Source organism: Stegostoma tigrinum, chromosome 7, assembly GCF_030684315.1.
Source record: "Stegostoma tigrinum isolate sSteTig4 chromosome 7, sSteTig4.hap1, whole genome shotgun sequence".
NCBI lineage: Eukaryota > Metazoa > Chordata > Chondrichthyes > Orectolobiformes > Stegostomatidae > Stegostoma > Stegostoma tigrinum.
The window spans coordinates 1332314-1348345 of NC_081360.1; positions in this window are offsets into that span (position 1 = coordinate 1332314).

Genomic DNA, 16032 nt, shown 5'->3' on the forward strand with positions numbered 1-16032 from the left:
ATAAGGCGCAATTGCACCAAGATTTATCGAATGGGACATGGAGGCCCTGATGGGTGAGCTAGTACAGAGAAGGACCATTCTCTTTCCAAAGGTGTCTACACCAACGGACCCACTGAGCATGGTCAGAGCTCACCTGCGACCTCAATGCTGTATCTGCATTCTGAAGAAATGTCCAGCAACACAGGACAAGCAACAATAACCTTCCCCGCTCTGTCAGGGTAATTGGTAAGTGTCACCGTATTCCCTCCGCTCCATCTCTCTCTCTCTCTCTCACTCTCTCTCTCTCTCTCTCTCTCTATCTCTCTCTCTCTCTCTCTCTCTCTCTCTCTCTCTCTATGCTCCCTTTCTCTCGCACCTCCGCTTAACACCCACACTGAAAAAACTGCACGGATTCAACACTGCTGACTGGCTCACTCCTGCCACCTCAGCATTTCTCCCCACCAACACCAACAGTAACAGCAGAACCACCCACTTTCACCCTCACTCCCATCCTCCCTTTCTCTCATTCCAGGAGAAACAGCCTGGAATGGGACAGAACGTGCCAAGCAGGGTGTTGCAGTATCCAACATCAAGCCCCTCCTCCCCTTTCCCTGCCATGCAGAGACCAGCCTGGCATGAGCCGGAGAGAACTGGGGCTACCCGTGTGTAGATTCTAAAACATTCAAGTCCCACCAACCGAGTAAGGAGCGAAGTTCAGTGAAGGGTAATTCTCACTTTCAACCCACTGTCAGTTCTATTTCCACCTGGCACAGCTTAGAATCCGTGCCTTTGATGCCATCTCCCTTTTATATCGAGCCAGTACAAATGGAATCCCCACGGTCTCAGTTGGCAGGAGGGTGGGCTCATAACACATCGTCTCCACCAGCTCCCAGGAAGCGAGCACAGAGTCTCGCTCCCACACTTCCTTCAGACAGCACAGATACTAAAACTAATTTATTATATTTACTAGTCTCACAACGTCTCCTTACACCTTTAATAATCAAGCATTGGAAATCTCATAGAGTCACAGTCCCCATGGAACACGTGAAATACTGTCACACTCACTAAAGTGAGTAAATACTGATGTACTCTCATGGAGTTGGTCAAGTAATGAAATGCAGTACATGGAATAACAGAAATTCTAACACACCAGTGGGACGGAGTGACATATTGACAAACCACAGAGCGAGTGAAAACCTGTTAGGCTTCCCTTATCTGTGTATGTGTCGGTGTTCTTGTGTGTGTGTCCGTGTGTATCTATGATATTTGAAGTTATGGAGTGTTACCCTTTGCTGGTCTCCACACACCTCTGCAAGGCAGCGTCAGAGAATAAGAGCCAACAGAGATTTATTCAAAGAAGGACTCGGCGTGCAGGAGCTCACAACACCATCCAAACTGATTTCTTATTTATGTACATATCTAAATGTCTTTTAAAAGTTGTGATTGCATCTACTGTCACCAATTCCTCAGGAAATTCATTCCACGCACAAACAACTGCCTGTGGAAAATAATTACCCTGCATACCTTTTTAAAATCTTTACTCATGTAAACTTAAAATACTCTTCTTGTCTTGAAATCTTTCCCCTAGAGAAATGCATCTGTCATTCCACTTACCTGATTACTCATGATTTTATAAAACTCTATAAATTCACTCGTCAATCTCCAACTCTCCAGTGAAAAAGTCCCAGCCTATTCATCCTCTCCTGACAACTCAAACTATCCATTCCCATCAACATCTTCGGAAATGTCTTCTAAAGCCTCTCCAGCTTAACATTATCCTTCCTGTACCAATGCGACCAGAACTGGTTACAGTGCTCCAGAAGAGGGTTCACCAACGTCCTGTGCAACCTCAACATAATGTCTGGAATCATACACTCAAAGGTCTGAGCAATGAGGACAGCGTACTCAATGCCTTCGTAACCATCTTGTCTGTGTGTGTCTCTGTTCAATGAACTTGCCAAAGGTCCGAATTTAGTTGTGTAAGTCCTGCCCCTGTTTCTTTTACCAAAATGCAACACTTTACATTTATCCAAATTAAACACCATCTGCCACACCACAGCCCGGTGAGCGATATTCCCACCCACCACCCTGTCACTTCGTGTTTTGTCTGACCCTCCTCTCTTCAGAAGGCCTATAAACTCCGGCCTTGATTTTCCCAAAGACCCTGAGCTTGGTTTGCCTTGTGCAGGCAGGAGGAGGGGGGAGGATTGCTGACCAGCCAGTGGTGACGAGACACTGGAATATAATTTGCTGTCTTGTCAGATTTAATCGTTTTAGTAAGAGGGCACTCACACATTAGTTGTGAGAAATAGTGATCTGCAATGCTGTGTTTTGGGGCCTGAAATTCTGCTCTTTCGTTGTCGCTGGTCTTCGGTAATCATATTTATTTGAGATCCTTCATAGTGCACAATATGCCTGCAGGACTTCTTTCCCTAACATTGCAGTCCGGAGATAATAGTCAGTAAACTGGAAATCATAGTCAAACAATTAAAGATGTTAATAATTTATCTTGATGGCAGAGCATATGCACTCAACATCTTACAGTTGAGGCAAATACCTTGCATTTGCTGGACAATAATAGAAGTTCCTTGTGTTATTCATTACAACTAACCAGAATTTAAGAAATCCAGACTTAGCTGAAAGCTGACACTTTAAATGTGACCCAAAATCTGGGCATGATTTAGGTAGTGTGTAGTGGGTAGCGCCCATGCCTCTGAGGCAGAGTTCTGGATTTGATTCCAATCCCTGAACCTGTTGAAACGTCCGCAGTTTGGGAACAGAAGTTCTGTATTCAAGTGCTGCCAGTCGCAGAGGTGTGTCACAGCTTGTCAGAACAGGTTAATGAGCAAACATAGAAGAGAGAAATGCTGCAGATTCAGGGGCTATTGTACTGTGGTCGTAGTGTCCCTACCTCCGGGCCCAAAGGTCAAGATGCAAATCCCACAGAGGTGAAAAAGTTGATCAAAATTATTTTAGAATTGTGACATGATCGAGGAGGAAAAAGTATCAGTTTCAGAATTTAAGCCCTGGGCGACACAAAAACATAACCATTCGTGTTGATTGTCGTAACATTTGCACCTTATAGATGTTTGTAAAATCTTGAAGTGCATAGATAGAGTGAATAGCCAAAGTCATTTTCCAAGGATATGAGAGTCCAAAATTAGAAGGCATTAGTTTAAGGTGAGAGTGAAATGTTATAAAAAAGAACTTAGAGGCATCCTTTTAACACAGAAGATGATGCACGTATGGAGCAAAGTGTCAGAGAATGTTGTGGAGGCTGGTAAAACAACATTTAAAAGGCATCTGGATGAGTATTTGATTCAGAAGTGATTAGAAGGGTGTGGCCCAAATGCTGGCAAATGGGGCTAGATTAATTTAGGGTACCTGGTCGGCAGAGAAAAGTTGGAATGCAGGGTTTGTCGCTGTGCTGTTCATCTTTATGATCCATTCATCCAATCGATCCAGATCTCGTTGTAATCTTAGATAACCTTCTTCCTTGCCCACTATAAAACTAATCTTGATGTCATCCACAAACTTGCTGATTTTGCCTTCTATAATTCACACTTAAAATCATTTTCATAAGTGACAAACAACTTTAGATCCAGCACGGATCTCTGTGGATCACCCTGATCATAAGCTTTCAGTCTGAGGGACAACCCTCTATGACCACCCTGTCTCCTGCCATTAAACAAAAATACACAGAAACACACATACAGGCATATCGGGGCACAAACACAGTTGTATCTTTGAGACAGAGATTGAGAAACTGAGGCCGGCCCAGTGGCTCAGTGTTAGCACTGCAGTCTCACTGTACCAGGGACCCAGGTTCGATTCCAGCCTCGGGTAACTGTATGTGTGGCGTTTGCACATTCTCCCCTTGTCTGCGTGCGTTTCCTCTGGGTGCTCCGGTTTCCTCCGACAATCCAAAGATGTGCAGGCTAGGTGGATCGGCCATGCTAAATTGCCCGTAGTATTCAGGGGTGTGTGGGTTAGAGGGGGATGGGTCTGAGTGGGATCTCTACGGGGCGGTGTGGACTTGTTGAGCCGAAGGGCCTGTTTCCACACTGTAGACAATATAATCTTTGATTAATAAGGGGGTGAAGGGTTACTTCGAGAAGGCAACAGAATTGTGCTGAGAAACATGGTCGGACAGCAGAGCAGACTGTTCCCATTTCGTAAGTTCAATGGTCTTAATTTATCAGGAATATTTTCCCATGACAGCACCGAAGGCTGAGATTGATAAATTTTTCAAGGAACAAGTTCATTGGGAATGTGTGATAGGTTTGAGGGGCTGGATATTCAAATCTGCTCCTATTTGTTGTGCTCTTGAGAAAGGAGTTGACCTGCTGTCAGATTAACACACTTCAGGGGGTGTCCCAATTAAAATTGAGATAAGGAGAATTATTTCTCTTTAATATTTTGCTGCCTGTAGTGTTCTCATCCCCAGGGAACAGTGAAGACTCGGTTATTGAGGATATTCAAAGATGAATTTAACTGGCCTTTGATGGACAGGAGAGTCAATATTTATTTTGAAATAAACAAGAAAGGGCTTTTCAGCCTCAAACAGATCAGCCATAATCTTTCTGAACTGAGCAGCAGGCTCGATGGTCTAAATGGCCAACTGTAGTTCCTATTCTATGTGTTGTTCTCTCACTCTGCCCCTTGAGGCTATTACAGAAATAAAGTAAGGCCCTATCCACGCACAACACCCTGCATGGAACGGTTACCCTTAGGTCGCTTTTAAACTTTTCCCCTCTCACCGTAAAACTATGCCCCCTAGTTTTGGACACTCTCACCCTGTGGAAAAGACTTGGCTCTTTATGCTGATTGACTATGATTTTATAAACCTGTATAAGGTCACCCCTAATGGTGATGCTTAGATTCCCTACAGCGTGGAAACAGGCCCTTCGGCCCAACAAGTCCACACCACCCCTCGATATATCCCACCCCGATTCACTACCCTATAATCCTCACACCCCTGAATACTACAGGCAATTTAGCATGGCCGATCCACCTAATCTGCACATTTTTGTACTGTGGCAGGAAACCGGAGCACTCGGAGGAAACCCACGCAGACAGAGGGAGAACGCGCAAACTCCACACAAGCAGTCCCCCAAGGGTGGATTTGAACCCAGGTCCCTGGCGCTGTGAGACTGCAGTGCTAACCACTGAGCCACCGTGCTGTCCCTTTGCCTATTTTATTGTATAGTTGCCACAGCAATTTTTCCACTCAGCACCCACAGCCAAAAATGAAATTAATCATTAAGATTATCTGAAAACCTGGTGTTGGTAAAGGGGCAAATGTTAACCAGGCTCAGAGGAAATCTCCCCTCCTCCTCCATATGTGTTCGGGGTAAATTGAGCACCAAATTTGGAGGGTAGATGAGATTTGTTGCTGCATCTGAAAGGTAGTATTTTTGAATGTGCAGCGTTCTACTCAAGTGTTATTCGATATTTTGTGATCATCTTTTAAATTCTCAAGAATCAGTCCAACCTCTAGCTGATGATTTGACAACAAATGGACCTATCAGTGTCCTGCTGAGCTCAGTAATACCTCGTTAACCAGCTACACACCACAGGAGGAGGCTATGCAACTTTACTAGGTTCCTGCACAGGAACAGGCGAGCCCCGGTTAGCTAAAAGGAAATACAGAATAGAAATAACTACTTATTTTCTGGTTGGAAAGCTATAGTTAGTGGAATACCTCAGGGATCAGTCTGAGGTCATCAACAATTTACAATCTATATTAACGATTTGGATGAAGGGCTGAATGGTTTGGAGTTCAATTTGCTGGTACACCAGGATAGTCATCCAATAAGATGTCAAGTAGAGACTGAGCATCTACAATGGGGTATAGCCAAGGGGTTGTTAGTGAGAAGACCTTCGGGCACGAAAATAAAAAAAGTACAATGTGGGTTATGGGAAGTTTTTGTTTTGTGGAAAGGATGTATGACAAGAGATGAAAAGCAGAGTTCAGTGCGACAGACAGATTTGCCTGTCCTGGTGCATGAATCATATAAAATTAGACTGAAGATGCAGCAAGTGATTTGGAAAGGAAATGTAATTATATTGTATCTTGCAAGACTGTCAGGTATGATCTTAAGGATGCTTCTGCACAGGGCATTGCTGAGACCACATCAGATACACTGTGTGCAGTTATGATAACCTAAAATAGAAAGAAAACACAACTGCCTTGGAAACTTTTCAAAAATGTTTCTCTTTACTCAGTCCTGGGATGAAGGCATTGCGTGATGAAGAATTAACATTTTAGGATGAGAAATGTTCTTAGTGACCATATAAGAACTCGAGGAGAGTGTAACTGGTGAATATTTGATGGATATTTCCTCCTGTATGGGACAACATAACTGGGGACGTAATTTTATATATATATATTTTATATATATATATATAGGTTCTGAGGAAGGGTCACTGGCCCTGAAACATTTACTCTGATTTTAGTTGATAGATGCTGCTAGACCTGCAGAACTGTTGCAGAAATTTCTGCATTTCTTTCAGAATAAGATGCAATCATTTTAACACAGATATTGTGAGACAATAAATACATATTTTTTCAATTATGCAGGCAAATATGAAATCAAGTGGGGGATTTATTGCTAAGGAAATGGCTCTGATGAAGACAATGATGTACCTACGTGGATCAGAGAATCTGATGGAAACATACAGTTCCAACAACGTTTCAGGAGATCTGACTGTCCAGTCTGGCTGTCGGATAACATTATTGTGTGATTCAACTCAGAGAGGGAAAAAATGTAACCTGCCTCAAAAACAACGGCCTATTGCTCCTTCTCTCGTTCCTTGATCCTCATCATAGCACTGTATGAACACCGGTCTTTAGCAATTGTGGAGGATTTCTGACGAGGATTCATTGGAATCTCCAATTGCTTGAAGCAAAGAGAATTCAGTCAAATCTAACTGTTCCAAGAAGTAATCCCGTTGCCAGCAACTTGTATGAGCAGAATAATGTCAGAGTCAGAATAACATTTGGGGAGGTAAAGCAGGGCAAGACTTACACACTTAATAGCAAGGTCCTGGGTAGTTTGTTCGAACAAAGAGCATACTTTTGAAAAGTGGAGACACAGGTAGACAGGATAGCGAAGAACACGTTTTGAACGCTTGCCTTAATCATTCAGAGCATTGAGTATAGTAGTTGGGATGGTACATTGCGCCTCTACAGGAGCTTGGTGAGACAACTTAAAGAATACGGTATACAATTTGGGGGTTGGCTCTGCTAAAGGAAGGATGTTGTTAAACTTGAGAAGGTGCAGAAAACATTTACAAGGGTGTTCAGGACTGGAGTGCTTGGGCTATAGGGAGAGGCTGAATAAGTTGAGGTGTTTTTTTTCCCCTGGAGCGTCGGAGGCTGCGGGGTGACATTTTATACGTTTAAAAAATCATGAGGGGTATCGATAGTCTGAAGACCCAAGGTCTGTTTCCCAGGATAGTGGAGCCCGAAAGTAAACGGCACAGGTTGAAGGTGAGAGCGGCAAGATTCAGAAAGTATCTTAGGGGCAACCTTTTCATGCAGAGCCTGCTGAGTGGATGGAAAGTGCTGTCAGAAGAAGTGGTGAAGGTGGGTACAATTACACATTTAAAAAGTATCTGGATGGGTACATGAAGAGGAAGGGTGGCGAGGGATATGGGAAAAATGTTGGCAAATGGGAATAGATCAGGTTAGGATATCTGCTAAGTGTACACAAGTTGAACTAAATGGGTTGTTTCTGTGTTGTATGACTTTTTTTTGCTTCTGTAAGAGGATGAGGAGAAACTCGAGAAAAAGGCCTTTGGAGTGGAAATTTTCATCCCCAGAAGTCTATGGTGCCTCTGTCTTTGAATTTATTCACAGGTGAGTTGATGAGCTATTTGAAAGACAAATGAGCCACAGATGACAGGATCCAGACAGGAAAGTGGAGCTGAGACGACAACCAGATCAGTCATGATCTTACAGCCTGGTGGTGGCTCAAAGTATCTAATGACCTCCTTGTGCTCCTCAGTCCTATGTCCATACGTTCCATTCGGCCCCTCAAACCTGCTAAAGAGGAGCAGTTGGACGTCTCTGACTACTATTACCTGGTGCACAGAAACAGAGGAGACTACTCAGCCCCTCAAGCATGTCATAAATGGTTCGGGGTGATTTGGGAACTGTCATTGGAAAAGCTGCATATTTGTTAGTCATGTTGCAGGCACCCACCAAAGCCTGATTTGACCATCAATAAGATCATGGCTGAGCTGATCTAGATCTCAAATCATCTTTAATATCCAAATCTTCATGGCCCTCAATTCTCAAAATGATCAAAATCGATCCACCCTGTCTTTAAATACTTTTGGCCGTCTAACTTCCCTAACATTCTGGAATAAAGAATTCCTGAAATTCACTAACCTCTGCTTGAAGAAAAAAAACCCTATTCCTACACCATAATCTATTGATCTGTACGAAAGAAGTGAACACACTGGCTCAGGTAAGAGGATTGACTGTGATAAGAAGGCGGTATTTAACTGAGGATGGTATCAATGAGCCTGAACAAAATTGAACTTAATGGAAATCAGTTGTAAACTCACAACTAGTTGAAGTCATTCACAGCACACAGATTTTGTGGTGGGTGGACGTTAATCCTGCCAGTCCTGGGACACCTCTTCAGGATATCCTCAGAGTAGCTTCCTCAGCACAGACATCTTCCGCTGCTTCGTCAATGGTTTTCTCTGGAATAAGAACAGAAGTGGGGATGGTTGCTGAAGATCACACAATGTTCTTAGCAATTTGTGACCCCTCAGGTACTGAAGCAATCAGTGTCCATGTGCAGCAAGGCCTGGGCAACATCCAAAATTATGTACTTAAAATCCTTCTAACATTCTTGTAACAATACTGTCAGACACTGCACATTTCCACAGTACAAAGAGTAGCTTATTCAGCAACTCATGCTCGCTTCACAGGAATGTGAAGAAGCCATTCATTCCATCAAAACTCTTGGGAAAGAAGATGGACAGCCCATTCAGTCCCTCCAGCCTATTACACAGGAAGAAGAAGAGTCTAGCTTTATGGACCAGACCAGACCCTAACAATTTCTTATTTTACAGGCAAATGTGAAGTGCTACGGGTCAGATGCGATGTGACCAGCCAAACTACTCGATGTTAAGCAAAATACAAATTACGCAAACACTGTAATTAAAACACAACCAAAGAAAGAAGAGTTTATAATAACAACTTTATTAGAAAATGCAGCAGAAAAATGGCTACAGTAACTATTATTAATTACCTGTTCCAGTACAGTAACATCCATGGCAAAATGGAAAATTCATACTAATATTCTTGTGTGCAGTTCTCCAACCCAGGAGGGAAAAACAAATCCAGTGAAAATTCAGAGAGATTGCAGCCAGGAGACATTAAATGAAATGCCCAACTTTGCTGACACCCCAGTAGCTTCTGATGTCCATATAAAACCAAAACCCAGAAATCCTTATCAGTGAGAGCTAGTCACACTCATTCAGGCTGCATTAAAACAAAAATCAAGTCCTGCCAAGCTCTTTCCTCGAATGGTCTCAAGTAGGCAGCTTTCACTTCGTTCAATCTCTGTCTTAAAAGAAACAATGACAAACAACCTCAAGTTACGTCATGTCACACTAGTTAGCACATCAAACTGGTAAACAGCAACAAGGGGTAAACCAATCAGGCCCTTGGCCCCATCCAGTTGGATGAGGAAGAATCCATTCATCCCCTTCAGCCACTTACACAGGAACAGGATGAGGCCATTCAGGCCCATAAGGCACTTGTACATGAATGGAGTGAGTTAACTGATGGTCCGACTGCACAGATAGACTGCTCCACATTGTTCCTCGTGCCTCCATTGCTTGTGGAACAGACATGGTACTTTAACATGGCGTCCTAGCCGTGCGGATGGAAGGCAAATGTTTTATGGAAAGTCTAAAGGAGGCATCTTCCATCTCCGAGGTGATGGATTGTTGTCCCCCATGGAGGTCAGAAGCTGGTGGGAATGGTTAATTTCAAAAGGAAGTTTTCCTTGGGTGGAGGTAGCTATTCCGAGGGTGCATAGTTTTCAAGTGAGTGGAGATAGACGTAAGTGAGACGTCAGAGATATGTTCTTTACTCAGAGAGTGGTCAGTGTGTGGGATGCGTTTCCCGAGAGGGTAGTGGAGTCGGCCTCATTGGGGCATTTAAGTGGCTATTAGATAGACATTTGGATGTTAGTATAATGTAGGAGTGGAGGGTAGATAGACCTGAGGCAAAAGTTTGACACAACATCGTGGGCCGATTGGCCTGGACTGGGCTGCACAGTTCTGAGGTACTGGGGCTGCTCTGGGGATTGTGAACAAAATGATGTTCACCGCAGGGTTGCACATTAATGTGGGGAGAGTTCATTCACAGCCTGTCCCTCTCTCTCACTCACCGTAGGGCTCGGCAGAGGCATATAAACTATGAGGAATGTCGTATCCTGAGTAATGTGTGGAATTTCTCACAGTATCAATGTCTTTATTATACATAAGTGAGTGTCACCAACTCTCAAGTTTTAATGCAATCATCTCATATTCTCTCATAGATCTACAGGTAAAATTCTCATTTTCTTCACTCTGTCCTCATGGTACCATCATCTCAGAGATTAGACAGGTGGCACACATTTGTCGTGTGTCCATGGTAAGGAGATTATTCTTTACAAATTAGTTTAAATCTATACACAGTGCCTCAAATACTCTCCCATCAAGGCACTACCATTGCAGGAAGTTTGCTTTACCTATGTACTTAAATCAGCTTACAATGAAGAACAACATGCCATTTATTGATCTCATTACTGATACTCCGTTTGTATTATTATTGCTGACTCATTATCAACGACATGCAGGGCCTTTTGGACAACAACATCTCCCTTCTTTGCATTGCTTAATCCATACCAAATGAGCTGTAAGCTATTGCTGGCCACATCCAAATCATTTGTATGCCTTGTAAATCACTGTGAACCAAATAGTACATGCAATATCCCATGAGTAATGGCCTTCAGTCTGGAAAAAGTGCTGATCTCTGCATTGTCACAACTAAACAATTTTCAATTCTTGTAGCATATTCTGCATTAATGCTGAACTCAAACTTTTTTCATTCACCTGTGTGAAACCATGTCAAAGTTATTCTATAAATTCAAATTCACCACTCCCATTGGTTCTCAATGTGGATGTCTCAACTGTTATATGCATATTACTCAGTCATACATATGCTGTAGAAAGGACCGCAACACACAGAAGTTGTGGAACCAAATTGGGAAGTACATCTAATTCTGTTGATAATTTAATTTTCTCTATTTTGCAGCACCTCATCCATATTGTCACTCGTTCTCTCTCTCTCTACTATATATTGATTACATATATCTAGTTTATAAATCCTTCAATTGTTCTCCATGTCTCATCTCCCAAACCCATCCCTTTCAGTTCATAACTATTGGTCACTTTTGAACGTGATATGATTTTCTATGATCAATGTAACTACAAAGACATGAGGGAGGAACTGACCAGAGTTAGTTGGAAAGGAATCTTAGCAGGGAAGGCAGTGATGCAACAGTGGTAGGAGTTTCTGGGGATAATTTGGATGCACATCTGAGATATGTGGATGCCTCATTTAATACAAACTCCACAGCTTTATCAAAGATGATTCCCTTTCCTGAATCGAAGTTGACTCCAACAAATCATATCATGATTTGCCAACAGTCTAGTTTTCACATTCCTTATAAAAAAACACAACATTTTCCTTATAACTAATATCAAGTTGTTCAGTATTTAGCTTATTTTTTTTTTGTTTTCCCTCCCACTCCGAAATTCAGGGTTACAACAGCTACATGCAGTCTGCAGGAACTAGTATTTCCAGAATCTAAAGCATTTGCAAGGGTAATCAGTATTTCTACCTTTTTAATTACAAATTTAAAAGACTTTTGGATAAGTACATGAACAGGAAATATTTGGATGGATATGTGACAAGCCCAGGCAGGTGGGACTAGGTTAGTTTGCGGTTATGTCTGACATGGACTGGTTGGGGGTGAAGGGCTGTATAACCCTGTAACTCTTTCATTAGGTCTATTGCCACCTCCTGATAGAGATGCAGGAACCAAACTTCAATTCAATGAGTTTTTTTGAGTAATTCCTCATTATTACTTCTAATCTCCCATAGTTTTAAACTTTCATCAGTCACTCTGTCCCGTGGTATTTCTGGAAAATTTTCTGTATCTTGCTCTGTGGAGACAGAAGTAATGTATTCCGCATTTCAGGGGGTTGTTGGGGGTTAGGAGAAGAGAGAGGGTCTCCGTTCACGAGTGAATGCATTGGAGCACTGCACTTAGGAGATGATGGTTGTGGCACCCAGTCCTGCTCCTTAGTCCTATGTCGCTACGTTCCATTCTGCCCCTCAAATCTGCTGCACAGGAGCATTTAGAGACCACTTTCTCCTGTTACCCAGTGAATCAAAACAGAGGAGGTGATTCAGCCTCTGAAGACTGTCATTCATGGTTTGGTGGGAGATGGAATATATTCCTGGGGAAAGAAAGGAGTTGGTGCTAGCCTGAAACAGTGCCCCTCATCTCTCTTTACGTAAGTTGCTCCTGTCTCCATTTGTTCGTTATGTTGTCGATCCAGATTCATTTTGAATACAGCAGTACCCCCACCATGCCCCCTGCCATGCAGCACCCAAAGATTGCTCACAAAATCCTCTGGTCTCCCTGACTGCAACATTACTGAACAGAACTTCCAGGAAACTAACATCCGCTAACTTTCCAATAACAAAATATGAGAACACCATAAACAGGAGTCAGTTATTCAGCGCCTCAGTCCTGCCTTTCTCTTCAATAACATCTGGGCTGATCTGATCTGGGGCTCAACTCCTCTTTCATGCGCAATTGCTTGTAGCCCTCAACTCTCTGATGTGTCAAAATCCATCAACAACCCTCCCCCACCAGAAAACTTTTCAGTGATCTAGCTCCCCCGACCCTTTGAAACCGAGAAGTCCCAAAAGTCACTACCCTCTGTGAGATGGAAACACTCCCTGCATATACGCTGTGACCTAATGGCATGAACAGAAGTTATGATCGCAAGGTAACAGTGACTGGTACTGATAGCGACTCAGGATTTGACTGAGAATGGTGTCACAGAACCCAAAATAAATAGAACTGAACAGGAACGTGTTTTAACTCCCGACTGTTTGAAGTCATCTGTAGCACAAAGGGAGAGGTTTGTGATTGATGGACATCATTCCTCTCAGTCCTGGGATATCTCTATACGAGATCATCAGCGTAGCTTCCTCGGCATAAACATCTTCAGCTGCTTCATCAATATTTTCCCCCCATCAGAAGATCAGAGGTGGAGATGTTCACTGACGATGACACAATGTTCAGAACCATTTGTAACTGCTCAGTTGCTGAAGCATGTGCAGCAAAACCTGGACAACATTCAAGCTTATGCTATTGATTGTTGGTAATATTTATGTAAGTGTATTGCTAAACACTGCTCATTTCCACAGTAATAAAAGAGGAATTCATCCATTACCTCAAACTGGTTTCAATGGAATAAGCCCCAAGAAAGCTATTGGATAGTAAGGGGCACAGCCCATTCACTCCTTCCTGCCCTTTTCACAGGAAAACAAGAAGTCTAGTCAGCACATTAAGCTGTTAAACATGTACGAGTGGTCATCAGTTCTTTGAGTCCTTTCCCTGGGACCAGGAGTAGGCCATTCAGAACCTTAAGCCACATAAACAAAAATAGGAGGATGTCATTGATGTTCCAGCATGACAAACCAGTGAAACAGAGAATGCACAGCTAGACTGCTCCATGTGGTTTCCCTTGGCGCCATTGCTAATGGTACACTCATGTTACTTTAACGTGGTTTGCTGATGGTGAGGAGGGGCAGTGGATGGTTTGTGCATAGTCTCATCGAAGTATCTTCCCTCTCCCAGAAGACAGACTGGTATCCTCACTGGTGGTCAGAAGCCAATGGGAATGGGTAAGTCTTTCAGACACGAGGTATTATGACTGCTGACAGATTTGTGAACAACATGAAATACAGTGCAGAGTCACACACCATCTGCAACGTCATGTGGTGAGAGATCAGTCACAGCCTGATGCTGTCTCTCAGCTAACATGGCAACACGTCTCATGGGCAAAAGAAACATACAGGTTGTCACACTATCAATGTCTTTGAAGGACATGATGAGTTTTAGACCATACCACGGAATTTTCAATGCAAGCACCTCTTGTTCTATCATAGTGCGACAGAATAAACACTCATTCACCAGCATTCTGCACAAACCTCAGCAACTTTATCAAAGATCATTTCTCTTTCCTGAATCTAAACTGACACTCTCAAATCATGTCATTATTCTACTTACCACATCTACATATCACATTCGTTACTAAGAAAAAATCAAATACTTCCCTGTCAACTGACATCGTTATCTCATGTTTAGTTTTCCTTTTTTTCACTAAGGATTCTGTGGAGTCCAAGATGGTGGACAAGAGACAATTGTGGCTATTAGAGCTGATCTTTTTTGAGGCATTCTCATTGATGAAGCTGATTTGCCGGATTTCTTAGAGCAGCAATTATTGTTTTATAAACCATTTCATTGTCTTGAGTCTTTGACACAAAAATGTTCAACACAAAGGTACGTTTGAAATGGGAGGAATTGAGATAGAAGGTACCACATGAAGTGAGAAAGGATCAGTGAACCTGCACAGCTGACTGAACAGGCAGTCAACTTTCACAACTGATTGCCTGTACCGTTTCGTTTCAAGCATCTCTGGACGTTGGAGTTGGGTCAAAAAACATGAAAAGTGAAATTCACAGCTAACCTCGGAGAAATCTTAGTCTTGGAGCTCACAGCACGGGGAGAGCTATGTGTTACTTTTTGTCTAACCATACTCTGCCGTAAATCTACAATGGTATGTCATGTGCGTTTCTTGTTACACGTTCTTCAGATCTGTCTCTGGATTAAATTTCTTTAAAATATACAACATATATATCAAGTTAGCAGAATGTTGTGTTTGTTTAAAGCACGAAGACTGTGCTATTATCTTGATCTGTAGATTGTTAAGGTGCAACAATGGCGTTTAGTAGAGAGATGTGGCCTTCCTGTCGGATGTGGGAGATTAGGGAGAATTTCAATGTTACCGAAGAATATGTCTGCACGAAGAGTCTTTGGTTATGAATCCTATCAGAGGCAAAGAGGAATTTACAGGAGCTAAAGGGTGTGATGGATTTCTATTTCAGAAGCGAGTGAGGTTAGGAATAGGAGGATAGACCAGATGGACACGGGACAGAGGAGCTGGTTCCGGGAGGGGGGGCGAAGGGTACACATTTCTGGATACTTGGAATCTTTTCTGGGGTAGAATTGGCCTTTACATGGAGGATGGATTGCAGTTGAATTGGAAATGGTCTAATATTCAAGCGATGAGAATTGTTACAGCCATCTAGGAGGATTTGAACTGGAAAATTGGTGATGGTGGGAAGGGTGGGGAGTGGGTGGATTGGCTGGAGGAACCTAGAGACATTTGTGAGAAAAGGGAGTAGTCTGAGGCTGGCTCGGCTGTTTAAAAAAAAGAAGCAAGTCAAATAGGCAACGCAGGCCAGATCAAAGCAGGGAATGAGGTAGGACTGATTTCAATGCACGAAACCTTACAGTATCACAGATTAACTCAGGGCATGGTTGGTGACATGGGACTGGGATAACATAGCTATCAGAAATGTGGTTCTGGGATGGACAGTAATGACAGCTTAACGTTTGAACAGATAGCTGCAATCAGACAGGTAGAAAAGGGTGCAAAGGAGGTGACGAGGAAGGGTGATTGGCATTTTTGATTTTGGATAACATTCCCGTTGCACTTAGGGAGGATATTCCTATAAGAACGACCAATGAAGTTTTTTGGGTGCATCTGAGAAATAAGAAAGTGATGATCACTTTGTTGGATTATATTATAGAATGACCCCCAACCCCACACCCAACAAAAAAAAAATATCAGTGGCAAATTGAGAAGCAAATTTGTAAGGATATCTCTGAT